Here is a 27984-nt window from a genome sequence, read left to right on the forward strand (position 1 = left end):
GCTTCCACCCCACTACTGGGCGCCATAGGGATTACGGGGACAACGTGGTCATCCAGCAACAAGGACACTTTTACACCATGAGAGGACATCAGGATGGGAAGGGTGGGAAAGTGGGGCTGCCTCCCCCGGCTTCACTGCCACCCTCAGTGAAAGGGTGTATGTTGGGGGGTGGGTGGGAGGTGGACAGCCAGGCACAGGAGGCCTGGGACAGACAGACCCAAGGGGACCAAGGCAGGCTGGCTGAGCTTTGCCACGCCTTCCCTTTGGGTTCTTCTCTCAAGCCTCACAATCCACTTTCAGACCATTTCAGATCTGAGTGTCAGCGTTCAGCTTTCTTTGCGTGAGGAGAAGCCCATGGAAGCAGCACCTTTATCTATTTCCTTATGTACTTCCACAGGGGTGGGGCCTTCGCTTGAAATTGGCTCAGGGGTCCAGCTGGAGGTCCTCGCCAGAGACCCTGGGTGAGCCCCACCTCCTCTAAGCTCCCACTGAAAGGTTTAGGAGGTGAAAGGGTGAGAAAGAGGGAAGGTAGACCCGGAAATTTAAAGCGGGCGGGTTTATTTCTGCGCTCCCAGGCAGAACTCACTGACTCCAAGAACCGGGAACACGAGACGGCGCCTGAGTGATGGCGTGGGCAGTGTTTAAGTAAGTGGGTCAGGTGACGCCCGGAAGGGGCGGGTCTCTGGAAGTCAGGTGTCCGGAAGGGGCGGGTCTCTGGAAGTCAGGTGTCCGGAAGGGGCGGGTCTCTGGAAGTCATGTGTCCGGAAGGGGCGGTTCCGGAAGCCATGTTAGGAGGGGCTAACACCCACTTGCCATCAGAGTGTCTTTAGGACCCTGCCGGGATGAGGTGCTGGCTGGCCTTTCTGGGAGGGAGGGATTCTTTTCCCGCAGAGAGACCAGAGATGTCACAGCATTCCCCAACACACAGGAGCCGCCGCCTCAGAGAAGCCCACCCGGATTGCAACCCCTCTTGCAAGATCATGGGTTTTCGGGGAATTGGAGCCCTCACGGAAGCTGGGTCTCTGACTTACTTTCTCAGCCCCAGCATTTTTCCTACCCATTTCTGGATAGCCTAAGTGTGTCGGGAGCCTCAGGACCAGCTCTAAGCCCCAGGAATTTAGGGTCACAGAGGCCATGCCCCAAATTTCCTGCAGAATGAACATGGTGAAACTTCTGGTCAAACATGGCAGATGGAACAATTCATTTTTACTCTCTCCCCCAATCCCACCAAATTGACCATAAATAAATACAGAAATTTGAACCTACAAAGAAAACTAAAAAGCAAATGAACAAATCAACCAACTGGCCAATCAATGAGAACGCAGAAGAGACCAAAGAATAAGTGATGCTGACACATTTGTGAAATACGGAAGGGAAAGGGCCTGAAGATTCATGGAAGGAACACAACGAGAAGCAAAAGCATCCAACCTTGTGAGTCCAGCACCCCCAGGACCCCTCTGCAGGAGGGGGGGTGTCCCGGGAGAAGCTGCACCCGAGAGGTCCTGGTCTTGGGAATATCACATGTATCCTGAGAAGGGGGAGGGACCAGATTGAAAATGTGGCGTGGGCAAGTGAAAGTTTGCCCACTCACTAAACAATGCCATATTCTCCATTTGTCCCCACGTAACCACTTGCATGCCATCCAGTCGTATACTCCCAGGCCAGAAATTGCAGGATTTTATTTGGGGAAACTGAATAGCCCCAGAGAAAAGGTCTGTAAACACTGACATTAAAGAAAGGATCCTTTGACTATAATGTTGGCTCTTCCATCATGTCTTCCCATGTACAGCTTCCAATCCACCTTTTAAATGGACTTTTGATTTCAGAACAGCTTTGGATTTGCAGAATTATTGCAAAGATAATAGAGCATTCTCATCATATGCCCCAATCCCAGCTTCCCTTATTATTACATCTTATATTAGTTTGCTACATTTGTCAGAACGGATGAACTAATGTTGCTACATTACTACTAAGTTCATACTTTATTTATATTCCCTTAGCTTTTAACTAATGTCCTTTCTCTGTCCAAGATCCCACCCAGAAATGCACGGTCCATTTAGTTGTCGCATCTCCTTATGCTCCTCTTGGCTCCGAAGAGTTTCTCAGCTTTTCCTTATCTGGACGACATTGAGAGTTTTGACTGCTGGTCAGGTAATTCATCGAATGTCCCTCACCTGGGGTCTGTCTGATGTTTTCCCATGATTAGACTGGGGGAATGCCTTCTCATCCATTGTGACCAGCGACATGCTCCTGGCCCTGACATTGGCCTGGTCACCTGGTGTAGGAGAGGGTTTGTCAGGTTTCTCCACTGTAAAGCTACTCTTTTATTTTCTCTGCTGTGTTCCCTGGATGGAAGTCACTATGGCTAACCCACCCTGAGGGCGCCACCTCCTTAATTGTGGACTATCTGCAAAAATTATTTGGAATTCTTCTGCACAGGAGAGTTATGTCTCCTCTCCTCCATTTATCTTGTCAATCATTTCTTTATATTGGGGTAGACTCATGGATATTTATTTTATGCTTTTGGTTATAGTCCAAAACTAGTTTGTTTAGCAACTGGAAATGATTATATTTGAATACATCACTTCTTAGTACAACTGAAAAATAAAATAGCAAAACAATTAAATGGGAAGAAAACATAGTATTTCATGTGCCGTGCACGAAAATTAGAAGGCTGACATCATTAGTCCTAAATGAGCCCTTGGAAATCAGTAACAAAGTAACTAAAATTCCAAGAGAAATGAAGACATTCCAAGGAAAATGAACACATGGAGGGAAGTGAAATACATACAACTGTTAATGAGGTGATGATGGTCAAGCTTGACATTCTGCTACATTGTGAAAGACATTATATCTGCACAATTGTAGGAAACAGGGACTGCTCATTCACAAACACTGGGGAAAGAAGACAATGCCTTGCAATAAAGGGGAAAGTGAATTTTCACATAAAATGTAAATTTTGCATATCCTTTACCCCAACAATCTGAAGTCACAATGAAGTAGTGGGACAAATTCAAAATAATTTACAGAGAAGCATGTTTATTGCACAGAAAATTTGTGGCAAATATAAAGATGTATTAAAGAAAAATGTGCAATCAATAAATTTACCTCTCCTTTCCCAGGAGAGGTAAAGCTATATAACCAAATTGGAACAAGAACTCAAGAGAGTGTTAAAAGGGAAACTCAAATTATGGTCTCCCCCAAAACCGTTTGCACATTGCTTATGAACGTACCCCAAAAGAATGTGCACAAAACCTCATTAGTAGCAGATAATACTGGGCAGTAGAATTAAGAGGATAAAAGATACTTCGGAAGTGAAAATATTGTACTTTTAAAATTACTATGTCTTCTAAATTTATTGAAAAAATATTCCTATCACAGCTTTTGTCCTGTGATAAGTGAAAATTAGAAACATAGAATATCATACTTATGGGACCATTGAGATGGAACCCTGGATTCCATCAACCCAAGCTTCTCTGTGAAAATAACATCTCTGCCATTCAAGCTCCTGGGATTTAGTCCAAAGGCAAAAACGAAAGCAGTCAACGTGCCTAGTTACAATTCTTTACAATGATACACTTTGGGTCACTGTAGCATGAGCTTTCCTGCTCTTCAGTTTTTCTGATTTTCAGAGTACCTACTGCAACACACAAAAGGGAGGAGTCTCCAAGCCTTAGGAAGTCCCTATCTTTTCGTTTAGGTGAAAGTGGTGGTAGAAGCAATGACATCAGTTTCCTCCATGGTCAACCTAATCATATTGCTAAGGGTTATTGATGGGAGCGCAGAATCCTTCAGTGAGCAGAACAGCAGCATAACTCATTGGTGGTGCCATGCTTGGTATTAGAAATAAAGATAGCTGGCATCGAAACGCCTTCTTGACCAAAACGGGGGAAGGAATTGTAACAGATAAGGTATCAGGGGCTGAGAGAGTTCAAATAGAGTCCAGAGGATATTCTGGAGGCTACAAGCTTCAGCTAGTCATTGCTAATTATCACAGTTTGCCAAACCCTAACCAAAATCATTCCTGTTAACCCTAAAGAAAACCCAGGCTTCTATTTGGGATTCTACAAAGGTCCATGCACTGTGATTACTTTCTAGAAACCTACAACCTCCAGATGGGTTCCTAGGCCAGATAAGTCCTGAAGAAAAGGGGCCAACCTCTCAAAGAATATCAACTAGTACCATCCCCTACCCGATATCATCGACAGCCCCTTCCAATAAGAAAAAGTTAAAATAGGCATAGCCCAAATACCCCTGAAGATTGGGAGAAAGATCAAAGGAGGAGGTGGCGTTATAACATAGAAGATAGGATTTAATGAATGAATATGACTGCTGAATCATTATACTGATTTTAGTTTCCAATGTCTTGTAGCAGCTAGAAGGAAAAACCTAAAATTGTGGAATTGTAACCACAATTTTGTGTTCACATATAATCGTGTGTTCATCTTATATTTTCTCATGCAGGGATATACCAACATATAAAGCATGCAATGTTTTACTTTATAAATTCACACATGTACAAAAATCGCAAACATAACGGTAAAATAATCATCATTATAACACTGATGATAAAATTACTTAATTACTTAATTCCATAATCATGTCAGGATAATTCTATGCCATGGGAATAATTACATTTAGTTTGTTTATTTTGTTGCTCAAATCATTTCAACTCTGGCCACTGGAAGTATTCAGTGGGTTCCTATATCCCTTTGACATATCCTCATTATTGCAGAATTTTTTGAGCACTTTCATACTTTCTGGAAAGATGTTCTAGGCTCATCTTGTATATTCCCTGCCCAAGTCTTAGAATGAGCCATTTCTCCAGGGGGCACTGGTTCCTTCTATTGGAGCACAAAATTGGAAACCAAGACTGGGGTGCTGGGCGTGCACACCGCTATTGGGGTGCTGTTGCTTCTAGGTCCTCTCCACTGAAAAGGAAATAGATGTGTGTATACTAACTCCGGTATGTCCAAGTATCTGTAAATATTTTATCTTTAACCATCTGTACCTATATTAAGGTTCACATGCGTTCATGTGGGTGTTTCCAACTCTAATCCTCTATCACCATGTCAATCGTTCTACCTTTCTCTGCTTAACTGGAGCCTCTCCCTCCATCTGTGAGACAGCTGGCTCCCACCATCTGATAGCCATTTACTTAATTGTTTAATTCTAGTGTACATGTATAGCAGGATCTGGGCTGTTAACCTGTTTCCCCATGGGTAACAGTTTTATCAGTCATAGTACAGTGCTTGCGTATAGTTCCCTCTGTCTTCGGTGTGACTGACACCACTCATTTCCCAAGTTCCCTAGGCCAGCACTTATTCCCCCACCCTCTTCAGTGAGGCTGCTTCATGTATTTGCAATACCTAGAGATTCTTCTGTCACATTCTGTATTCCATCCTGGAATCTTTTGACCTCCTAAATGGCTTTTGAAAATCTCCATACATTAAATTTTACTCTTTGTGCTGTAAAGTTTTATGGGTTTTGAAGATGTTTAATATCTTATATTCACCATTATAGTATTGTACACAACAGTTTCACCACCTTAAAATATACCCTGTGCTTCACCTATTCAACCACCCCCCACCCCCACCCACCACTATTTCACCATCTGCATTGTTTTTGCCTTTTCCAAAATGTCATATAATTAGAATCACACAGTATGTTGTTTGTTTTTTCAGGCTGGCTTCTTTCACTTAGCAATATGCATTTAAGATGCATTCATGTCTCTTCATGGTTTGATAGCTCATTTCTTTTCATCACTAAATAACATTCCATTGTATGGATATAACAGTTTATCTGTTCACCTATTAAAAGCATCTTTATTGCTTCCAATTTGGGCGACTATTAATAAAGGTGCTAGAAATACTCATGTGTAGATTTTTGTGTGAACATAAGTTTTCCAGTCAGCTGGGTAAAAACCGGGGAGCACAATTGCTGGGAAATGTGTTCAAGACTATGTTTAGCCTTGTAAGAAACTGACAAACTGTTTTACAAAGTGGCTGAACCATTTTGCAATTCTCACCAGCAACAAATGAGAGCTTCTGTTATTCTGTATCCTCAACCCTCCCAGTGGTTAGTCAGGGTTCTTCGGATTTTAGCTATTCTATTAGGTATGTGATGGTATTTCATTGTCCTAATTTTAAATTCCCTAATGACAAAGGATGGTAAATATCTTTCCATGTGCTTTTGCCATCTGCATATATTCTTTAGTGAAGTGTGTGTTTAGATCATTTCCCTATTTTTAAATTTGGTTGTTTGTTTTCTCCTTGTTGAGTTTTAAGAGTTCTTACTATAATTTGGATGTAAGTCCCTTAGCAGATAGATGTTTTGGAAATGTTTTCTCCCAGTTTGTGTGATTTGCCTTTTCATCCCCTTAATGGTGTCATTTTTTTCCCCCTTTTAAAAAATTTCACATAAAATAAAATTAACCATTTAAGGCCCATTTTAAAGCGGACATGTCAGCGGCATTCAATATGTTCACAATGTTATGCAGCCATCATCTCTATCTAATTCCAAAATGCTCTCGTCACCCCAAAAGGACACTCCACACTCATTACGCAGTGACTCTCCATTTATCCGTCACCCTGCTTCCTGGCAACCACAAACCTGTTTTCTGTTTCCATGAATTTACCTACTCTGGACATTTCATATAAATGGAATTAGACTATATGTGACCTTTTTCTGTCTGGCCTCTTTCACTTGGTATAAAGTTTCTGAGGTTCATCCATGTTATAGCAGGTATCAGTACTTAATTCTTCTTAAGGTCAAACAACACTCCATTGTATGCATATACCTCAAATTGTTTGTCAGTTCATTGATAGACATCATGTTTGTCTTTACCTTTTCGTTATTGAGAATACTGCTGCTGTGAACCTGTGGGGACAAGTTTGAGTACCTGTTTTCAATTCTCTTGCATATATGCCTAGGAGTGAAATTGCTGGGTCACATTAACTCCATGCTCAACCTTATGAGGAGCCACTCGACTGCTTTCTGAGGGAACTGTGCCATTTCACATCCTCACCAGCAGTGACCAAGGATTCCAATTTCTCCAAATACTCTACACTTATCATCCGACTTTTTGATTCTAGTCACTTTAGTGCATGAGAAATGGTATATCATTTAGTTTTTATTTCACTTCCCTTATGACTAAGGATATTGAACATCTTTTTATGTGCTTATCAGCCATTTATATATCTTCCTTAGAGAAGTGTCCATTCAGGCTACTCAGGTCCTTTGCCCACTTTTTAATTGTGCTAGTTGTCTTTTTTATCACTTTGAATCGTGTACCCCACAAAAGGCATGCTCAAGTCTTCATCCATAATCCTATGGCTATGAACCCATTTGCAAACAGGACTTTGAAGATGTGATTATTAGTTCAGGTCTGAACTCATTTGTGAATCGAATCTGCAAATATCCTATTTAGATGAGACCAAATTGAATCAGGGTGGGCCTGAATTCATATGGCGGAAATCCTTTTAAGCAAAGGAAATTTGGATGCTGTGTGTCAGTAGAAGCCAGAAGCCAGAAGCCAGCAGAAATCAGATAAACAGATGCAAAGAGATAGAGAGAGGCCAGGTGATGGCAGATGCTGGAATGCTGCAAACTTTGGAGAAAGTCAATACCTGATGCCTCTAGACTGTAAGACAATGAATTCTGGTTTCTTAAGCCAACCCATTCTGCATTATTTGTCACAGTGCACAAAGACACAAATGTATGATTTGCACCCCATCCTGTGGGCTGTCTTTTCACTATCCTGGTGGTGTCTTTTGAAGCATAAACGTTTTTCATTTTGATGAAGCCCAATTTGTCTATTTTTTCTTTTGTCAAATGTATGCTCAGTGTTATATCTAAGAAATCATTACCAAGTTCAAGTTCATGAAAATTCACCGCTATGCTTTCTTCTATGCATTTTATGGTTTTCGCTTTTATATTTAGGTCTTTGGTCTATTTTGAGTCCATTTTTGCATATGGCATGAAGTAAGAGCCCAACTCCGTGTGGATATCCAGATGTCCCAGCACAATATGTTGAAGGACCACTATTCCCCCTTTGAGAGGTCTTAACACCCTTGTTAAGAATCAATTGGCCATACATGCTTATTTATGGACTCTCAATTCAACTCCATTGATCTGTCTGTCTATTATTATGCCAGTAGCACCCTGTTTTGGTGACTGCAGCTTTGTAGTAAGTCGTGAACTCTGTAAGTGTGAGTTCTTCAACTCTATTCTTTTTTCAAGATTTGCCTTGGCTGTTCCTGGTCATTTGCGATTTCATGCAAATTTTAGGATTAACTTATTCATTTCTGCAATAAAGTCCATTTGGGTCTTAAGAGGATTATATCAAATTTGGTCCCACAAAACCATTTTGGGGAATATTGCTGTCTTTACAAAATATTGCGATCTTAACAAAATGAAGTCTTCCAATCCATTTACTTAGGTCTTCTTTAACTTCTTTCAGCAATGTTTTGTAGTTCTCAGTGAACAAGTCTTGTACCTACTTGGTTACATTTATTCCTATGTACCCAGCATGTTTTGGATGTTATTGTAAATGAAATTGTTTCCTTAATTTCCTTTATATGTTGTTCATTACTAGTATTTAGAAATGCACTGAGTTGTGAGTGTTAATCCCATATCCTGCAACTTTGCTGTATTAGTTTAATAGTTCTAGTAGTCTTTATTTTATTGGGGGGGTCATTGGGATTTTCTGTCTGTAACATTATGCTATCTGCAAATAGAAATAGCTTTATTTCTTCATTTCTAATTTTCTATGTCATTTATTTCTTTTTCTTGCCTAATTTCTTTGGCTATAATTCTCAGAACAACATTGACTAGCAGTCATGAAATTAGGCATCCTTATCTTACTCTTGCTCTTAGGGGGAAGTATTTCAGTCTTTCACCACCGAGATTTTCATAAATGTCCTTTGCCATGTTGAGGAAGTTCCCATCTATTCCAGTTTTCTGAGTTTTCATCATGAAAGAGTGTTGGATTTTGAAAATGCTGTGTTAGTTAGATTCAGTTGTCAGCTTGGCCGGGTGAGCATACCTAGTCTTGTTGCTGCGGACATAAGCCAATGGTACGTGAACCTCATTTGTTGCTAATTACATCTGCAGTCGGCTAGGAGGCATGTCTGCTGCAATGAGTGACGTTTGACTTAATTGGCTGGTGCTTAAATGAGAGAACACAACGTAGCACAGCCTAAGCAGCTCGGCATTCCTCATCTCAGCACTTGCAGCTCAGCCCAGGCCTTTGGAGATGGAGAAAGAAATCACCCCGGGGAAAGTTGTTGGAACCCAAGGGCCTGGAGAGAAGACCAGCAGAGACCATCCTGTGCCTTCCACGTAAGAAAGAGCCTCAGTGGAAAGTTAGCTGCCTTTCCTCTGAAGAACTAACAAAATAAATCCCCTTTTATTAAAAGCCAATCCATCTCTGGTGTGTTGCATGCCAGCAGCTAGCAAACTAGAACAAATGCTTTTTTTCTGTCAATTGAGATGATCGTTTTCCTTTATTCTATGAATGAGGTGTATTACCATGATTCATTTAATTACGTTGAACCACTCTTGTATTCCTGGGATTGATCCTAGCAGGTCGTTGTGCATAACCCTTTTAATATTTTGTTGGATTCAACTGGCTAATAGATTGTTGAGGATTTTTGCATCTATGCTCATAAACAAGATTGTTCAGTGTTTTCTTTTCTGTGGTGTCTTTCTAAGTTTGGTATCAGAGTAACACTAACCCTAAAAAAATAAGTTAAGTCTTCTCTCTTATTCTACTTTTGAAGGAGTTTGAGAAGGAGGGGTGTTAATTTTTCTTTAAGTTTTCAGTAGAATTCAACAGTGGAGCCATCGATCCTGGACTTTCCTTCACTGGTAAGTTTTTTATTACTGATTCAATATCTCTACAGGTTGTAGGTCCATTCCGATAGTCTATTTCTTCTTGAGTTAGTTTAGGTAATTTGTGCATTTTTAGGAATTTGTTTATCTAGGTTATCTAATTTGTTGGTATACAATTGTTCATGGTATTCTCTTATAAACTGCTTGATTTCTATAAGGATGGTAGTAATGTCCCCCTTTCATTTCTGATATTAGTTATTTGTGTCTTCTCTCTTTTGTTCTTAGTCAGTCTAGTTAAAGTCTGTCAATTTTGTTGATCATTTCAAAGCATCAGCTTCTGGTTTGGTTGATTCTCTGTTGGTTTTCCTCATCTCCATTTCATTATCTCTGCTCTAATCTTTATTATTTCCTTCCTTCTGCTATCTTTGGCTTAATTTATTCTTTTTATTGTTTCTTAAGGTGTAAAGGTTATTGATTTAATATCTTTCTTCTTTTTTAATGAACGCATTTACCACCATAAAGTTTCTTCAAGCCCTGCATGCACTGCATTCCATAAATTTTCGTGTGTTACATTTTGTTTCAAGCATTTCAAAGTATTTTCTAATTTTCCTTTTGATTTTTCTTTGATCCATTTGTTTTTTTAAGAATGTATTGTTTAATTTCCACATACCTGTCAATTTTCATTTTCCTTCTGTATTGTTTTCCAGCTTCACTGCATTGTGATCAGAAAAGAGACTTTGCATGACCTCATTCTTCTAAAACTTATTGAGACTCGTTTTATGGCCTTGCAGATATGGTCTGTCTGGAGAATGGTCCAGGGACAATTGTGAAGAGTGTGCATTCTGCTTTGTTAGATGGAGTATTCTATAAATGTCTGTTAGTCTGATTGGAGTACAGTGCTGTCCGAGTCCTCTATTTCTTCGTTCTCCAGAGCTGCTCTGACTAATACCACACACACTTGAACAATGGGAATTTAAAGTCTCACAGTTTTTAAGGCTAGAAAACCTGCGTCCCACCATGGTGAGTAACATCCTGGTGCTGGCCAGCCATCCAAACTAAGAACCACCCTCATTCAGATGGGTCACGCCTTACTAAAAGGAATACTTCAATGGGTCCTATTGACAATGTGCTCACACCCACAGGAAAGCAGAGTAAAATTAAGAACTTGTGTTTGCTGCGGCACATAATTCCAACTACCACGCACTCCCCTCTGGACCCCCAAAGACCTACTCTTCTCACATGCGGAATACACTCATTTCATTACAACATCCCAGGAGTCTTAAGCCATTGTTTTAGATTGCAAGCTACCAGAATGTAATATACCAGAACTGGAATGGCTTTTAAAAAAGGGTAATTTAATAAGCTATAACTTTGCAGCTCTAAGCCTATAAAAATGTCCAAACCAAGGCATCCAGGAAAAAAATACCTTAATTCAAGAAGGGCCAATGCATCTGGGATATTTCTGTCAGCTGGGAAAGCATGCTGGTCCCTTGTCCCTGGGCTGTGCTGCTTTCAGCCTCTGTTCCTATGGGGGTTCTCACTTTGCTTCTTCTGAGCTGGCTTTCATCTCTTGGCTTCCCTTGGCTCTCTCCAGGTTCTGGCTTACTTAACATCTCATGGTGACATCTTCTGAGCTGCAAGCATCTCCGAAATCTACGTCTCTGGGCGGGCCACAGTGGCTCAACAGGTAAGAATGCTTGCCTGCCAAGCCCGAGGACCCGGGTTCGATTCCCGGTGCCTGCCCATGTAAAAAAAAGAAATCTACGTCTCTGAACTCCAAGTGTCGGCATCTGTGTCAGCTCTTCTCTTTTGGCTGTCATTTCTGAGGTTTCTCCAAAATGTTTCCCCTTTTAAAGACTCTAGTAAACAAATTAAGACCCACCTGAAATGGATGATATCACATCATCTAATCAAAAGGTCACACCCACTATTGGACATGCCACATCTCCATGGAGATAACCTAATCAAATTTTCCAACTTAGTATTGAATCAGGATGAAAAAAACCAGCTGCATTCCACAAGATTGGATCACGATTAAAACATGACTTTTCAGGGTGTATTAGTTAAGAGTTCTCTGGAGAAACAGAATCAACAGGGAACACTCACAAATATAAAATTTATAAAAGTGTCTCACGTGACCACAGGAACGCAGAGTCCAAAATCCACAGGGCAGGCTGTGTAGCCCACGATTCCGATGGAGGGTCTGAACGAACTCCACAGGAGAGGTTCGCCAGCTGAAACAGGAAGAGCCTGTCTCTTCTGAACCCTCCTTAAAAGGCTTCCTGTGATTAGATTAAGCAGAAGACACTACTCCCTTTTGGCTGATTACAAATGGAATCAGCTGTGGATACAGTTGAAGTGATCATGATCTAATTCTATGAAATGTCCTCATTGCAACTGTTCTAGTTTGCTAGCTGCCGGAATGCAACACACCAGAGATGGATTGGCTTTTAATAAAAGGGGATTTATTTTGTTGGTTCTTCAGAGGAAAGGCAGCTAACTTTCCACTGAGGCTCTTTTCTTACGTGGAAGGCACAGGATGGTCTCTGCTGGTCTTCTCTCCAGGCCCCTGGGTTCCAACAACTTTCCCCGGGGTGATTTCTTTCTCCATCTCCAAGGGCCCGGGCTGAGCTGCAAGTGCTGAGATGAGGAATGCCAAGCTGCTAGACTGTGCTACATTGCGTTCTCTCATTTAAGCACAAGCCAATTAAGTTAAACGTCACTCATTGCAGCAGACACACCTCCTAGCCAACTGCGGATGTAATTAGCAACAGATGAGATTCACCTACCATTGGCTCATGTCCACAGTAACAGAACTAGGTGCTTTCACCTGGCCAAGTTGACAACTGAATCTAACTACCACAGCAACAGACAGGCCAGCACTTGCCCAACCAGACAAACAGGTACTACCACTTGGCCAAGTTAACACATGAACCTGACCATGACACAGGGTAAATAATATTTCAAAACAGCACAGCCATTTAGGTAACAACTCTAAGTATAAAGTCTCATCAGAATAAGTTAGAAGCATGATCCATCCTGTAGCAAAATTCTTCTCTGTCTGTGGACCTGTGAAATCTGGGACACAAGTTATCTGCTTCCAAAATGCAGTGGTGGGACAGGCACAGGAAAGACATCCCCTTTCCAGAAGGGGGAAAATTGGAAGGAAAATAGGATCCCAAACAAGTCTGAAGCCCAGCAAGGCAAACGCCATCAGATTTCAAGGTCTGTGAGTCATCTGTGGATTGATGCTTTGCCCTCTGGACGTGCTGGAGCAGTAGCCCCTCCCTTTCCAAGCATGGGGGCAGTGGCCATGTTTTCCCCAGATGCTGGAGCCTAGATCCTTCTCTCTCCAGGCACTGGATGGTGACCAAACTGTGCTCAGAATGTCTGGGCATAGACACCCCTTCTTCTCTGAACATTGGGGTGGTAGCTGAACTATCCCTGGGTCAGAAGCTCTGCCCTTTCCAAATGCCTGGGCAGAAGACCTACCCTTTCCACGCATCTGGGCAGAAGGACTGCCCCACCCCCAAGCCACAGGGACTGGCCTACTTTTTCTACACATGCTGGGTAGGCCCTCTTTCTTGGTCCAAGGAGATCACTTGGATACCGACCTTTGATTCTATGGTTCTGCCATGGAAACCATTTTTCCTTCAATTAATTCCATCTCTGTCCCTTTCAGTCCTGACTGGCAGTACTTCTGTTCATACAGAATGTAACATTCTAAAAAACATTGTCAATTTTCCATGAAACTCAAGGGGGACCACACTATCATATAGAAGGATTTTCCACAGGCCCTTTCTAGACAGATACCTTTCCAATCTTGACTTCCTCTGAGATGGCTGACTGGGTCCACACACAGCCACGTGCTCTTTAGCAAAGGATTGCTCAGTCACACCCTTACAAACAGACCTGTTCTGTGTGAATTCACCTCCTGGGAGCTCAGAGAGGGTCTTGGTAGAGTCACTTTTGGCCCTATTATCAGAAGATAAGCCAAGAATCCAGAATACCTAGATAAACTGAGATTTTCCAAACCATCAATTTTTGGTTATTTTGTGTTTAACATCTCAGTTCTCAGCTTATGCTTTTCTTCTCTCATTTTCTCATCAGCAGCAAGGAGAAACCAGACTGCACCTTCCATACTCGGCTTGGAAATCCCCTCAGCTACATGTCTAAGTTCGTTGTTTACAAGTTGTTCTTTCCATCCAGCATCAGAACACACTTGCCACGGTCACTGCCACATTATAACAAGGATCGCCTCTCTTCCAGTTTCCAGTAACATGTCCATCATTTCCTTCTAAGACTTCAGCAGAAGTACCTTTAATATCCACATTTCTTTTTCTTCCTTCTCATATTTTACATTAACATATTGACATATCTTCGTTCCTTTTTTTTACAAAAAGCAACAGTCTAAAAGAGTCTAACAGTAGTTCCTTCAAAGCAATCAAGGCTTTTTATATCAAGAACTTCAGAATTCTTCTACCAGCACCCAATTCCAAAGGCACCTCCACATTTTTAGGTACGTATAATAGCAACCCTCCACTTTCCTTTACCAAAAACTGCATGATCTCAAAGAGATTGCAGAAAATTGGTATCATCTCTTCCTTAACTGGTAAAATTCACAAGTGAGACCGTCAGGGTTTAGACTGTCCTTTTCTTCAGGGGCACAAAAGAAAGAAGGGAGGTTATTAATTATCAGTTCAATTTCTGTAATAGAGGCTCCTTTATTTACATTACTGTATTTCTACTTGTATGAGTTCTGTTAGTTTATTTCTTTCAAGGAATTGGTCCGTTTCATTAAAGTTGTGGACATGTTCATGGTATTCCTTTATTATTCTTTTAACAATCATGAGATGATATCTCCTCAATCAGTTCTGATATCAGTAATTTATGTCTTCTAGTTCCTTTTTTTGTTGTTGTTAATGTGGCTAGAGGGTTAACAATTTTACAGATCTTCTCAAAGAACCAGCTTTGGGTTCATTTTTTCCCCTCTATTATTTTTCCCCTTTTCATTTTCTTTGATTTTGGGATCTAAGTTTTATTTTTTCTTCTGATTGATCTAGGCTTAACTTGCTCTTCTTTCTCTAGTTTCCTAAGTTGGAAGCTTAAGTTAACTTTACATATTTTTTCTTTTCTAATATATGCATTTAATTCTACAAATTTCCCTCTAATCATTGCTTTTGCAGCACCCCACAAATATTGATAATTTGTATTTTTATTTTCATTTAGTTAAAAATATATTAATATCTCGAGACTTCTTCTTTGATCTATATTATTTAGAATTGCACTACCTTCTACATATTTGGGGTTCTCCAGCTACCTTCCTGTTAGTGTATAATTCCACTCCAGTGTGGCAACATACTTGGAGTGATTCATGTTCTTTCCAACAAATTCAGATCTGTTTTATGGCCCAGAATATGGTCATATAATATGGTGAATGTTACTTGCGAGCTTGAGAAGAATCTGTATTGTATTATCACTGAATGATTCTGTAACTACAAATCAGATCAAGTTTTTGATAATGCTATTTAGGTCACCTATATCTTTATTGATTTTATGCTTGCGTAATCTGTCAGTTACTGACAGAAAGATTATTTTGAAGTCTCCGACTACAGTAGTACATTTGCTTATTTCTCCTTTCCATTTTATCAGTTTTTGCCTCACATACTATGATGCTCTCTGGTTAGGTGCATGCACATTTATGACTGTTTTATCTTCCTGGACCACTTTATGTAATGCCATCTTTATCTCTGATAATTTTCCTTAATCTATAGTCTGCTTTGTCTGTAAATAATATAACTAGACCAGCTTTCTCTTGATTTTTAGCATAACCTTTTTTTATCTATCCATTTGATTTTTTTTTTTTTTTTGCATGGACAGGCACTGGGAATCAAACCCGGGTCTCTGGCATGGCAGGCGAGAATTCTGCCTGCTGAGCCACTGTGGCCCGCCCTATCCATTTGATTTTAACCTATCCCTAGCAACTTAATACTAAAAATAACCTATCTTTATATCTAAAGTGGGGCTCTATAGTAGGGTCTTGATTTTTATACACTCTGAAAACCTCTGTCTTTTAATTGGTGTATTTAAGACCGTTCACATTTGAAGTGACTGTTGATACATACAAATTAATATCTACCATGTTTGTAATTGTTTCTTATTCATTGACAGAAGGTTCTTTTTTCTGCCTTCTCTGGTTTCAGTTGAACACTTTTATATTATTCCATTTCATTTTTTCTCTTAATGCATCAACTATACTTCTCTTAAAACTTTTCTTAGTGGTTGCCACAGAGTTAATAATATACATTTTTAACTAATGTAACTTCACCTTCACATAACACTCCACCTCCTCACATGTAGTGCAGATGCCCTGTGGCAGAATATTCCCAATTTCTCTGTCCTGTACCTTGCAACATTACTTTTAATCATTTTGCTCATCCATATTCTATAATCATTTAATATTCTGGTGCTATTATTACTTTAAGCATGTAGTTATATTTTAGGTTAATTAATAATAAGAAAAGTGGAGATTTTATCTCTATTTATTCCTTTCTCCACACTCTTTCATTATGTATATCCAAGTTCGTAGCCTATTTCATATTCCTTCTGCCTGAAGAAAATATTTCAAAATTTCTTGTAGAGAAGGTCTGCTATTGAGGAATCTTCACAGATTTTCTCTGTTTGAGAAAGTGTTTCTTCTTCACTTTTGAATAATAACATCACTGTACATAGAATTTTAGGTTGGTAGGTATTTTTTCTTTCAATACTTTAAACACTTTCCCCTGTTCTCTTTTTGCTTACCTAGTTTCTGATAATATGTACACTGTGATTTTATCCTTATTTCTCTATAGGTAATTGGTGGTTCTGCTCTGGCTGCTTTCAATATTTTCTCTTTTTTTTGTTTTTCTAGGTTTTAATATGATATTCTTAGATGTAATCTTTTTACTTATTTATTCTGCATGTCTTTCTCTGTGTTTCCTGGATCTGAGGTTTGGTGCCTGCAATTAAGTTTGGAAAGTTCTTGGCATTATTGCCTCAAATATTTGCTTTTGCTCTATTCTTTCTTGTGTTCCAATTATGTACATGTTGTAGCTTTTGAAATTTGTCCCATAGTTCTTGGAAGTTCTGGGTTTTGTTTTTTCATCTTTTTATTCTTCTCTTTGCATTTCAATTTGGAAATTTTCTGTTGCATATCTTCAAACGCACTGACAGTATTGAGTCTGCCGATGAGCCTGTCAAAAGCACTATTTATTCCTGTTTTTTTTTTTATTTCTAACATTCTATTTTGATTTTTATCTTAAAGTTTCCATATCACTGCTGATACCAATCTGTTTCTGCTGTTTTCTACTTTTTCAGTTAGAGCCTCTAACATAAATCAGAGCCATTTTAAATTCCCAGTATAATAATTCCAATATCCATGTCATATCTGAGTCTGGTTCTGATGCTTGCTTTGTCTCTGCAGAATGTGTTTTTTCTTGCCTTTTAGCACACCTTGAAAGTTTTCATTGGAAGTCTGGAACAATAGATTCTGAAACACATAAGACGTACAGGAATTTGTGTTAATCTGGCTAGGAGCATAACTGTGTTTGCCTGTGGAAGCTATCAGTACCAAATTCCTCTAGTATCCTTATTTTTGTCTCCCCTCTTAGCTTTGGGGCTTATTTTTATATTCCTCCTCAGAGGGAGTTTGTGCCTTGTAGCTCCCTTGGCTGTCGTTGCCGTTATTATCCTGGAACTTGTGGCAGTGGCAGTGGGAAGGGGAACCATTACATCATATTCTGATTAAGTCTCAGCATTTTGGTAGGACTGTATCTCGGAGTGTGACCTCCACAAGTGCTTCTCTCTGCCCTCCAGTTGCCCGTTCCTGGCTGCAGTGTTCCCAATCTATTTTCTTGAAGTTCTGTCTCCTGTGGACTTTGTTTCATAAGAGAACATAAGACAGGAATTCCAGAGCAGGGAAAAATTTCCTTCTTCTCCTTGGAAGTGGTTCCAGAATTCCCCTTTGGCAAATTCCTCATCCTGTACATGAGGCCTTCATTAGAGAAAAGAGCCTGGGTGGCTTTTCAGAGGCCCCTTCCCTCAGGCCAGGGCCACAAGTGGGTATTTCTCAGTCCTCACCATGAGAATCTCGTGGAGTTGCTGTGATGACCACCTTAAATAACCAGTTAAGTGTTCTTAACAGTTATGAATTCCAGCTGCTTCTGCTCCATGGAAGCTTATCTGGGAAGCTGGATCTCTCAGACACACCTGGACCCTCAATATTTGGTTTGGCACAATTTCAGTTCTCTTAAGGGTCCAAAGTAGGTTGACTTTTGGTTTGCCCAGCTTTTTCCTGTAAGGTTGCAAGTGACATCAGCCAAGCTCTATACATTTCAGAACTGAAACTGAAGTTTTGGTTCCATTTTTTAGAGTCTCACTCTTATATTTGAACCAATTGTTAAAAGTCAATCATAAGAGACATGAGTGACAGTGATCAAAACAGGAAGACAGACAGACAAGCAGAACCCATTAATTCATGGATCAAAAGAAAACTCTAAAAGTCTGTAATAAGTACCATGAAAGTGATTAAAGGATATATTGCATCTATGACACAAGAATGGGATGATATAAATAAAGAACAAACAGAAATTGAAAAAAAAAGATGTTAGAAATTTTAAAACAAATATAATGTACCAAATATAAGCTTCAATATAAAGGTTAGAAGATAATGTTGAGTCACTCCACCAGGAAAAAATTTAATAGTCCTGAATCTGAATAATCAGAATATCAGATTTCCAATTAGAAAGCTACGGGAAAAAAAAAAAACAGAAGAAAGGAAATTATACTTTAAAATAGAAAATAATTTCCTGAACTTTAAGGGAAATTGAATCTTTGCATTAAGAGTCCATGGAATGACCAGTAAAAAGACACACACCATGGAACATTATTTTGAAATTTCAGAATACCAGGTTTAGGGAGTACATCTTAAAGGTTTTCAGATAGCGGGGGATTTCACAAGTCACACAAAAACGGATTTGAATTAGAATCCCTCAGAGCAACTCAAGTAGTTAAATGCTAGTGATGAATACTTTCACATTTATGAGTAAAATTGCTTTGGACTAAATTCTATATCATCAAAGGTATCAACTGAGTAGAATATAATAAAGATACCTCATATGCTCTCTCTCAGGAGGTTTCTGGAAGGCGTGCATCAGTAAAATTAAAGGGTAGACCAAGAAGGGGGAAGATGAAAGTACAGAAGAGAAAAGATTCAACAAAACAGTGGCAAAGGAAATTTCCTCAGGACAGTAGAGGAGCCTCACTTGACAGGAGCTGAATTGGGGGTATAGGGAGCAGCTAGACCAGATCAGTCTACGGGAGGGGGCAGGAAGCTCTGGAGGAGATGTTTGCAAGGAGAAAATGAGATGTTCTCTGTCATGTCTGACCATTTGGAAAATACCATTGAAAGGGATGTTCAATAATGCTTTAGGTAAACCCATGATTATCAACATTGGCTGAGTAGGAGTGAGAAGAATAGGTCTAAGCTTGCAAAAGTCTTAACTCAAGAGTAAGAAGTTGATCTGTAGTGTGTAAAACCATTGGTCAAGAAAGGCAGCTTAAGCCCATTGCATTAACGCAGATCCAAGCTCAGACCTTATCAAGGTTTCTACTCCAAAATCCTGACATTTCTACCCATGCCCAAAGCAACACATGAAGAAAAGAGAACAAGGAGAGATAAAGTTAGTAGAGTGACACTTCTAGACCCTGAATTCTACTTTCTAACTTCATGTGAAGTTACTGTGAAGCCAAACCATAGTCTTGAATATGATAACGTTTATTTACTGATCTGCTCTCCAGTAAAGCAGACCAATACAATCAGAGAAAGGAGGCTTTCCCTTTATGAAGGAGAGAAAAAGGAGGTTATTAGGGGAAGGAAACACGGACCACCTCCATGCAATTTAGACATTAGGCCTAAGGCAGGACCCTATTTGTCTCTGAACCCACAAGAGCTTCATCATTGAAAATGGTGGCTGGGCAAGGGCTTCACCAAGGCTCTGACGTAATAAGCATCTGTGATCTTCTTTGAACTCAGAATATGAGGAGTTCTCTCCTCTAAATTATACTCTCTTTAAAAATGCCATGAGATGCCTGAGACCCGGGTTCAATTCCTAGTGCCTGCCCATGTCAATAAATAAATAAGAATGTCATGAGAGCACTCTCCAAATGGTGAGTAAAGACCTCTGAAAATCCACTCCTCAATAAGAGCAATGAGAACACTGACAAAAATTATCAAAATCAACTTTTTCATAACCCTGGAAATTAACCAAAGGCTTTCAACAGTCTAAGTTGCAATACATTTTAGGAATAACAAGAGGCTGACAAAAAAAAAACAAAAAACACCTAAGGGAAATACTGGGGAATGAGATACTCATATGGAGCTTTGTAAAGCACTTAAATATTCATGCAAATGTAGAGAGTCACATATACGTGCAGGTTTCAGTGCATACCTAGGGAAGAACTGAGAAGGACCTCATCTCTTACCTTCACAAGCAGAAAATGAAAAGTTCAGGTGCGCACTTTTAAACTTCATGCTTGAGCACTGAAGATGTGCCCAACACATGTGTGCACACATGTGCACACGCACACTCAGCCCTTTGGAAAAGGCTGGGAGACTTATTGGTTCAAAGCATTTATGTAAGCCTTTGTAGACTTTAGTAGCTGCGTCTGACAGAGAATACAAACTTCGTGGAAGTAATTCAGGAAAGTCAGCAAACAAAAGGCAGCTGCAGGAGCAGCAATAACTAATCTTCCAGAGTTGCAACATTACTTTAAATATTCACATTTCAACAAGAAATAAAAAGACGCAGGAAAAAAATAGTCCATACCTAGGAAAAATCAGTCAGTAGAAATTGTCCCTGAGGAAGGCTTGAGATTGGACCTACTAAACAAAGACTTCAAATCAGCCATCGTAAATATAATCAAGCACCTAGAGAATTAAGGGAATGTCTGACAATGATGTTTCACCAATACAGAGAAGAATTTCAATAAATACACAATATCAGATGGATATTCTGGAGTTGAAAAGTACAATAACTGAAATTTAAAGTTCACTAGGATGCTCAAAAGCAGATTTTAACTAACAGAAGAAAGAACCAGAAAACTTGAAGTTATGTGATCTGAGATTATCAACCTGAGGAATAGAAAGAAACAAAGAAAAATGAACAAAGCCTAAGAAACCTGTGGGACAACATCAAATGTACCAACATGCAAATAACGGGAGTCCAGAAGGAGAATAGAAAGAGAGGGAATCTTAAAGAATATTTGAAGAAATAATAAAACTTATCAAATTTAATAAAAACAATCTCACATCCCTGAAGTTCCATGGACTCCAAGTAGTATAAATATGAAGAGATTCACACTTAGACACATTATAGTCAAAATGTCGAAAGACAAAGAGAGTCTTGAAAACAATAAGAGAAAAGCAACTCATCACACACAAGGGATTCTCAATAAGATTAATAGCTGACTACTCATCAAAAAACCATGGAAGCCAAAAAGCAGTAGGATGACTATTCAAAGTGCTGATGGAAAAACAACTGTCAACCAAGAATTCTATATCCAGCAAAACTATGCTTCAAACACAAAAGAGAAATTTAGACAGTCCAAGAAAAAAAAGTTGAATTTGTTGCTAGAAAACTAGTCCTATAGTTTTAGCATTTGGGAAATACTAAAGAAAGTCCTTCAGGATGAAACAAAAGGACATTAGAGAGTAACTAATCTGTTTGAAGAAGTGAAGATCATCAGTAAAGATAACTTCAAAGTTATAGTGTAAATGTGTTTTTGATTGTAATTCTTTTCTTCTCTTATTGTTGTCTCTTGAAAAGATAACTTCAAAAGACAATAACTACAACTGTGTCAATGGGCTAATACTGTATAATGATGTAATCCGTATAACAGTAGAAGCCCAAAATAAGGGAGGAAACACAGTTATATTGAAGCAGAGTTCTTGTGTATTATGAAATTAGTTGTTATTAATACAAACTATATTGTTTAATTAAGATGTGAATTGTAATCCCCAGGGACTCAGTAAGAAAATAATTGGTAACTCACCAAGAAAACATATAGTAAAAGAAACAAGGGCAAAAAAGTGGTATACTAGAAAGCATCTTATTTGCTACAGAAGAAGGCAGGAATGGAGGAATAGAGGAACAAAAAGATATGACTTAGAAAACCAGTAGCAAAATAACAGACATTGCACTAAATGTAAATAGATTAAAAACTGCAATAAAACTTCTGGGAATGACAGATGGGTTTTTTTTAAAAGATTCAATATACGTTTTTACATAGATGCACTTTATTCATGTTTTTTTACATGGGCAGGCACTGGGAATCAAACCCAGGTCCCTGGCATGGCAGGTGAGAACTCTGACTACTGAGCCACGTGGCCCACCCTACACAGATGCACTTTAGATTAAAAGATACAAATGGGTTAAAAGTATTGAAGAAGATATACTATGCAAATAAAAGAGAGCTATAGTAGCTATATCAATATCAAAGCAAAATAAACTTTAAAGTAAAGTTGTTTCCAGGAGAAGAGCAGTTTATGATGATAAAAGTCTCTATCCATCAGAAGATCATAAATATTAAAATCTTATGTGTACCTAACAACAGAGTCCACAATAAATGAGGCAAAAATTTACACAATTGAGAGAGAAAATAGACAATTAAAAGTAGTGGGAGGGTACACAGGTGGTTCCGAAGGCATCACCTTCGATGCAAAAGACCCAGGTTCAATTCCTGGACCATGCACCAAAAAAAAAAAAAATAGTAGTGGGAGACTTTACTATCCCACTTTAAATAATAGATAGAACAACTAGACAGAAGATAAATGAGAAGATATAAGAACTGAATGGCTTTGTAAGCCACCTAGACTTAACAGACATCTATAGAACACTCCGCTCAACAACACCAGAATACAGATTCTTCTCAAGTGCACATGGAACATCCTTTAGATTAAATCATATGGGAAGCCATAAAATAAGCCGCAATAAATTTTAAAGGATTGAAATCCATCCAAAATTTGTTCTCCAAACTCAATTGATTGAAATTAGAAGTCAATATCAGAAAAAAATTTTGACATTTCACAAATTGTGGAAACAAAACAATACACTCCTAAATAATCAATGGGTCGAAGAAGAACTAACAAGGAAAATTGAATGAGAACAAAAGCTTCATACACCAAAACTTATGGGATACAGATAAAGTGATGCTTAGAAGAAATTTCATACTGTAAATGTCTGTATTAAAATAAAGATCTCAAATTGATAACCTAACCTTCCATACAAATACATTAGAAAAATAAGGGTGAAATAGGTGTGAAGCATGCTATAGGCTGTGTTTAACAGGAAGACATCAACAGTACCACAGCACTACCGGGGTAAATAATGGGGCAGGGGAGAACAAGGGCTAAGGGAAGGTTTGGATTTTCTGTTCGGTGAGGGTATGTGTATCAGTTACCTTTCTCTTAGGAGCAATGAAAATTGTCTAAAATTGAGAGTGTTGATGACTATAGCACTAAGTGAGGCTAATGTGAGCGATGGCCTGTTGACTCTGGGCATTATAAATGATGCCCAGTGGGTGGAGGTGCCTGAAGGATGCACTGACTGAGAAGTAGGGTGGCAAACGATGCGGAATACCTGTCTATGACCAAGTAGTGTGCTGCTACAGAAAGGAGCAACGCGAGGCAGGCAACACTGTGAATGAACCTATGGGACATCATGTGATACAAAACAAACCAGAAGCAGAAGAGCAAATCTTGCGTGGTCTCATTTAAAAATACTTAAGAGAAAATTGGGGCCTAGATCGTAAGCACTTACAGTGGTCGCATTTAATCCGGAGCTGTAATTGTTATTTCCAGATTTTGAGAGGCTGTTCTGTATATGTATAACCTGGCATTTCCCTGGAACTTTGGGTACTGTGTGTCACCTCAGGCTCAGAGTAGGAATTCTGCCGTTCTGAAGGTCAGCATTAAATTAATTAAAATAAAAAAATAAAAATACTATGAACAACTTTATACTAATTAATATGAAAACTTAAGAGACAAAATGGGCAATTTCCTCAAAAAATATAATTTAACAAAAGGGAGGGAATAGAAAACTGAATAGATCTAACACTACCGAAGAAACTTAAATGAGTAGTTGAAAATAGGGCAGGGGTGGGCCACAGTGGCTCAGCAGGTAGAGTTCTCACCTACTGTGCTGGAGACCGGGGTTCAATTTCCGGTACCTGCCCATGCAAAAAAGTAAATAAATAAACCACAAGACTATAAAACACAGTGAACCCTATTGTAAACCCGGACTATAGTTAATAGTATAGCCATAGAAATGTGATGTCATGAATTATAACAAATGTACCACACAAGTACAAGGTATTAGTAATAGGGTGGTGTATGGGAAATCTGTATTTTATGCATGATTTTTCTGTAAATCTGCAACTTCTCTAACATATAAATAAGTATTGTGATGGTTAAAAAAAAGAAGTGCAAAGCAAGCAGAAGGAAGGAAATCAAAAGGTTAGACCTGAAATAAAGAAAATAAATTGAACAGTAGAGAAAATAAAATAAACCCAAAGTTGGTTCTCTATAAAGATCAATAAAACTGACAAATCTTCAGCTAAGCTGAACAAGATAAAGGAGAGAAGAATTAAATTACCAAAATCAGAAATGAAAGGCTGGACTTTACTACCAACCTAACAGAAGTGAAATGGATTGTAAGAGGATACTGTGAAAACTTGTATGCCAACGAATTAGATAACTGGGTAAAATGAACAAACTCCTGGGAAAACACAGACCACCAAAACGATGCAAGGTGAAACAGAAAATTCGAGCAGATCTAGGAACCAGTAGAGAGATTGAGGTAGTAATCCAAAACTTTCCACAATGAAAAATTCAGGCCCCCATGGCTTCATGAGTAAATTCTACAAAAACACTTAAAGAAAAATTATCATCAATCCTTCACATACTCTTCCAAAAAATAGGAGAGGAAGGAACTCTTCCCAACTCTTTCTATGAGACCAGCATTACCTTGCTGGCAAAACTAGGCAAATACCATGCAAAAAATAAAATTACAGACTGATTTCCTTTATCAATATATACTAAAAATACTAACAAACAGGTTTAGCCTGCCAGAGCTGCCAGAATGCAACACACCAGAGACGGATCAGCTTTTAATAAGGTGATTTATTTAGTTAAAAATGTATAGTTCTTCAGAGGAAAGGCAGCTAAGTTTCATCTGAGGTTCTCTGTTACATGGAAGGCACAGGGTGATGTCTGTTGGCCTTCTCTCCTGGCTTCCGGGTTCCAACCACTTTCCCTGGAATGATTCCTTTCTGCATCTCCGAATGTCTGGCCTGAGCTGCAAGTGCTGAGATGAGGTATGCTGAGCTGCTGAGCTCTCTTCTGATCTCTCTTTTTTAAGCTTCCAGATAACTAAATTAAACCTCACTCATTGTGGAAGGCCCTCTCCTCAGACCACTGCAAATATAATCCGCTATAGATGAGTTTCACATACTGATGATTTAAGTCCACAGAAACAGGACAACGGGGCATCATCACTCGGCCAAGTTGACACCTGAACCTAACTACCACACCAACTAAATCCAGCAACATATAACAAAGATTATGCACCATGACTAAGTGGGATTTATCCAGGAATGCAAAGTTGATTTAACTCAAAAAAAAAAATGAATCAATGCAAAACACAGAGAACAAAGGACCAAAACTACACGATCATCTCAATAGATGCAGAAAAAGCAATTGAGAAAATCCAACACCCTCTCTTGTTCAAAACACTCAACACGCTAGGAATAAGTGGTAACTCCCACACTCCTATAGGACATCTATGAAAAGCCCACGGTTTACACCATTCGTTATGGTGAAATATTGAACATTTTCTACCTAAGATCTGGAACAAAACAAGGATGTCCGTTTTCGTCACTTCTATTCGACATTATTCTAGCCAGGGTGATGAACAACAAAGAAACAAAAGGGATCCAGAATGAAGAGAAAGTTCCTTAGAACCACAAGAAACTATTATGAACTAATAAAAAGTTCAGCAAAAAATCCGATTGTATTTCTAAACACTTGAACAATTCGAAAAGAAAATTAATAAAATAATTCCATTTACCACAGCATCAGAAAAAATAAATTTAGAAATATATTTAACAAAAGAAGCACAAGAATTGTACACCAAAAAGAACCAAACATCATTGAGTAAAATTAAAGAAGGCCTAAATAAATGGAAAGGCATTCCATGTTCATGGTTCGGAAAACTTAATCTTAAGATGGAAACACTATGCAATTTGGTCTACAGATTCAATGCAATTCCTTAGAAAATTCCAGGGGCCTTTTGAGAAAGAACGGAGTTGGAGAACTCATGATTCCTGATTTCAAAACTTACTACAAAGCTGCAGTTATCAAGATAATGTGGCTAAGTACATTGCTGTAATAGAATTAAGAGACTAGAAATAAGCCCTTACTTCAATAGTCAACTGATTTTTGACAAAGATGTCAAGACAATTCACTGGGGAAAGAGTTGTCTTTTCAACAAATTGTGCTGGTAAAACTAGTTATCCACATGCAGAAGGATGAAGTTAGATCCATACTTCAAACTATATACAAAGGTTAACTCAAAACGGATCAATGGCCTAAATATAAAGACTAAGACTTTAAATCTCTTAGAAGGAAGCATACAACTAAATTTTCATGACCTCAATTAGGTCATCATTTCTTAGCTAGGCAACCCAAGCAAAAAAAAGCTAAGTTGGACTTCTTCAAAATAAAAATCTTTTGTTCTCCAAAGAACACCATCAAGAAATTGAAAACACAGCCTACGGAATGGGAAAAAGTATTGGAAAATCATATACTTTTGACAATAAGAAAAGAAATAAGCCAAATGAAAAATGGGCAAAGGATTTGATTAGTCATTTATCCAAGAAAGATACACACATGGCCAATCAGCACAGACATCATTAGTCACTATGGAAACGCAAATCAAAACTATAATGAAACATCCCTTCACACCCACTGGGATGGCTGTATGATAAGGAAGAGAAGGACGTGGAGAAGTTGAGGCCATCATAGGTTGCTGGCGTGAATGTGAAATGGTGCAGCCACTGTTGAAAAATGGTTTGACAGTTCCTGAAACATGTGTCCACACAAAAACTGGTACATGAGTGCTCATAGCAGTCTTACTCATAGTAGCCAAAAAGTGAAAACAGCCCAAATGTCCATGAATACATAAACAAAATGTATTACACACAATGGAATAGTATGCAGCCATATAAAATAATAGATCACTGATACATGTTGCAACATGGATAAACCTTGAAAATATTATGAAAAGCAAAATAAGCCAAGCAAATAAGTCAAGTATTGTATGAAATAGAAGAGGCTAACTCATAGACAGAAAATAGGTTAGTGGTCGCTAGGAGCTGGGGAAGGGGTAATGGGCAGCAACTGCCATTGGACATGGGGCTTCTCTCTGGGGTGATGAAAATGTTCTGGAACTGATAATAGTGAGGGTTGCACAACTCTGCAAATATGCTAAAAACCACTGAACTGTATATTTTCAAAGGGTGAATTTTATAGTATATGAGTTATACCTCACTAAAGCTGTAGTAAAAAATACAAAGTCTTTCAGCAATCAGTTGAAAATTCCATAGTGGTTTTTTTTGTTTGTTTGTTTTTAATGGTATTCCTTGGAGTCTGGCTAGAGCCCAGTGCAAGCTGCCAGACACTGACTCAGCATTCTGCATCTTCCCAGCACCAGGCTACTGATGACCTTCAAAAAATCCCTTCAAAACCTAGGAGTCCGGAGATCCCCCAGTCAAGCCCTCGGTCACCTCCTCAGCAGTGCCTGCCCCGAGACCTTCACAACTCCAAGTCCCCTGAGGTTGCCCAAGTCAGCAGAAGCCAAGAGAGCTCCGAGGTGGGCCTCCATCTCCAAGCCTTCCTCCTGGGAACTGGGAGCTGGAGCACGGGGGCCTCAGGCCTCCCAACTCTGAGACGTACAATCTGGGGGCTGGTCAGACCTCAAAACTCCAAGACTCCAGGGAGTCTTTTTCTTTTTTTTTTTTTAATTAAAAAATTTGAGTAACCACACTTCTCAGAAA

The 27984-nt window shown here is 39.1% G+C and overlaps 1 long non-coding RNA gene across 2 annotated transcripts; it reads left to right on the top strand.

Moving 5' to 3' along the window:
* The first annotated feature begins 767 nt into the window (after positions 1-767).
* Positions 768-27965, top strand: LOC143652980 (uncharacterized). Of its 2 annotated transcripts, none has more exons than XR_013160992.1 (3): positions 768-1431; positions 2031-2151; positions 27636-27965. It is a non-coding gene; the product is annotated as an uncharacterized LOC143652980 (long non-coding RNA). The 2 variants fall into 2 exon arrangements; XR_013160993.1 differs by lacking the exon at positions 27636-27965 and adding an exon at positions 10542-11099.
* The last annotated feature ends 19 nt before the right edge of the window (positions 27966-27984 follow it).

Source organism: Tamandua tetradactyla, chromosome 13 (genome assembly GCF_023851605.1).
Source record: "Tamandua tetradactyla isolate mTamTet1 chromosome 13, mTamTet1.pri, whole genome shotgun sequence".
Classification (NCBI taxonomy): domain Eukaryota; kingdom Metazoa; phylum Chordata; class Mammalia; order Pilosa; family Myrmecophagidae; genus Tamandua; species Tamandua tetradactyla.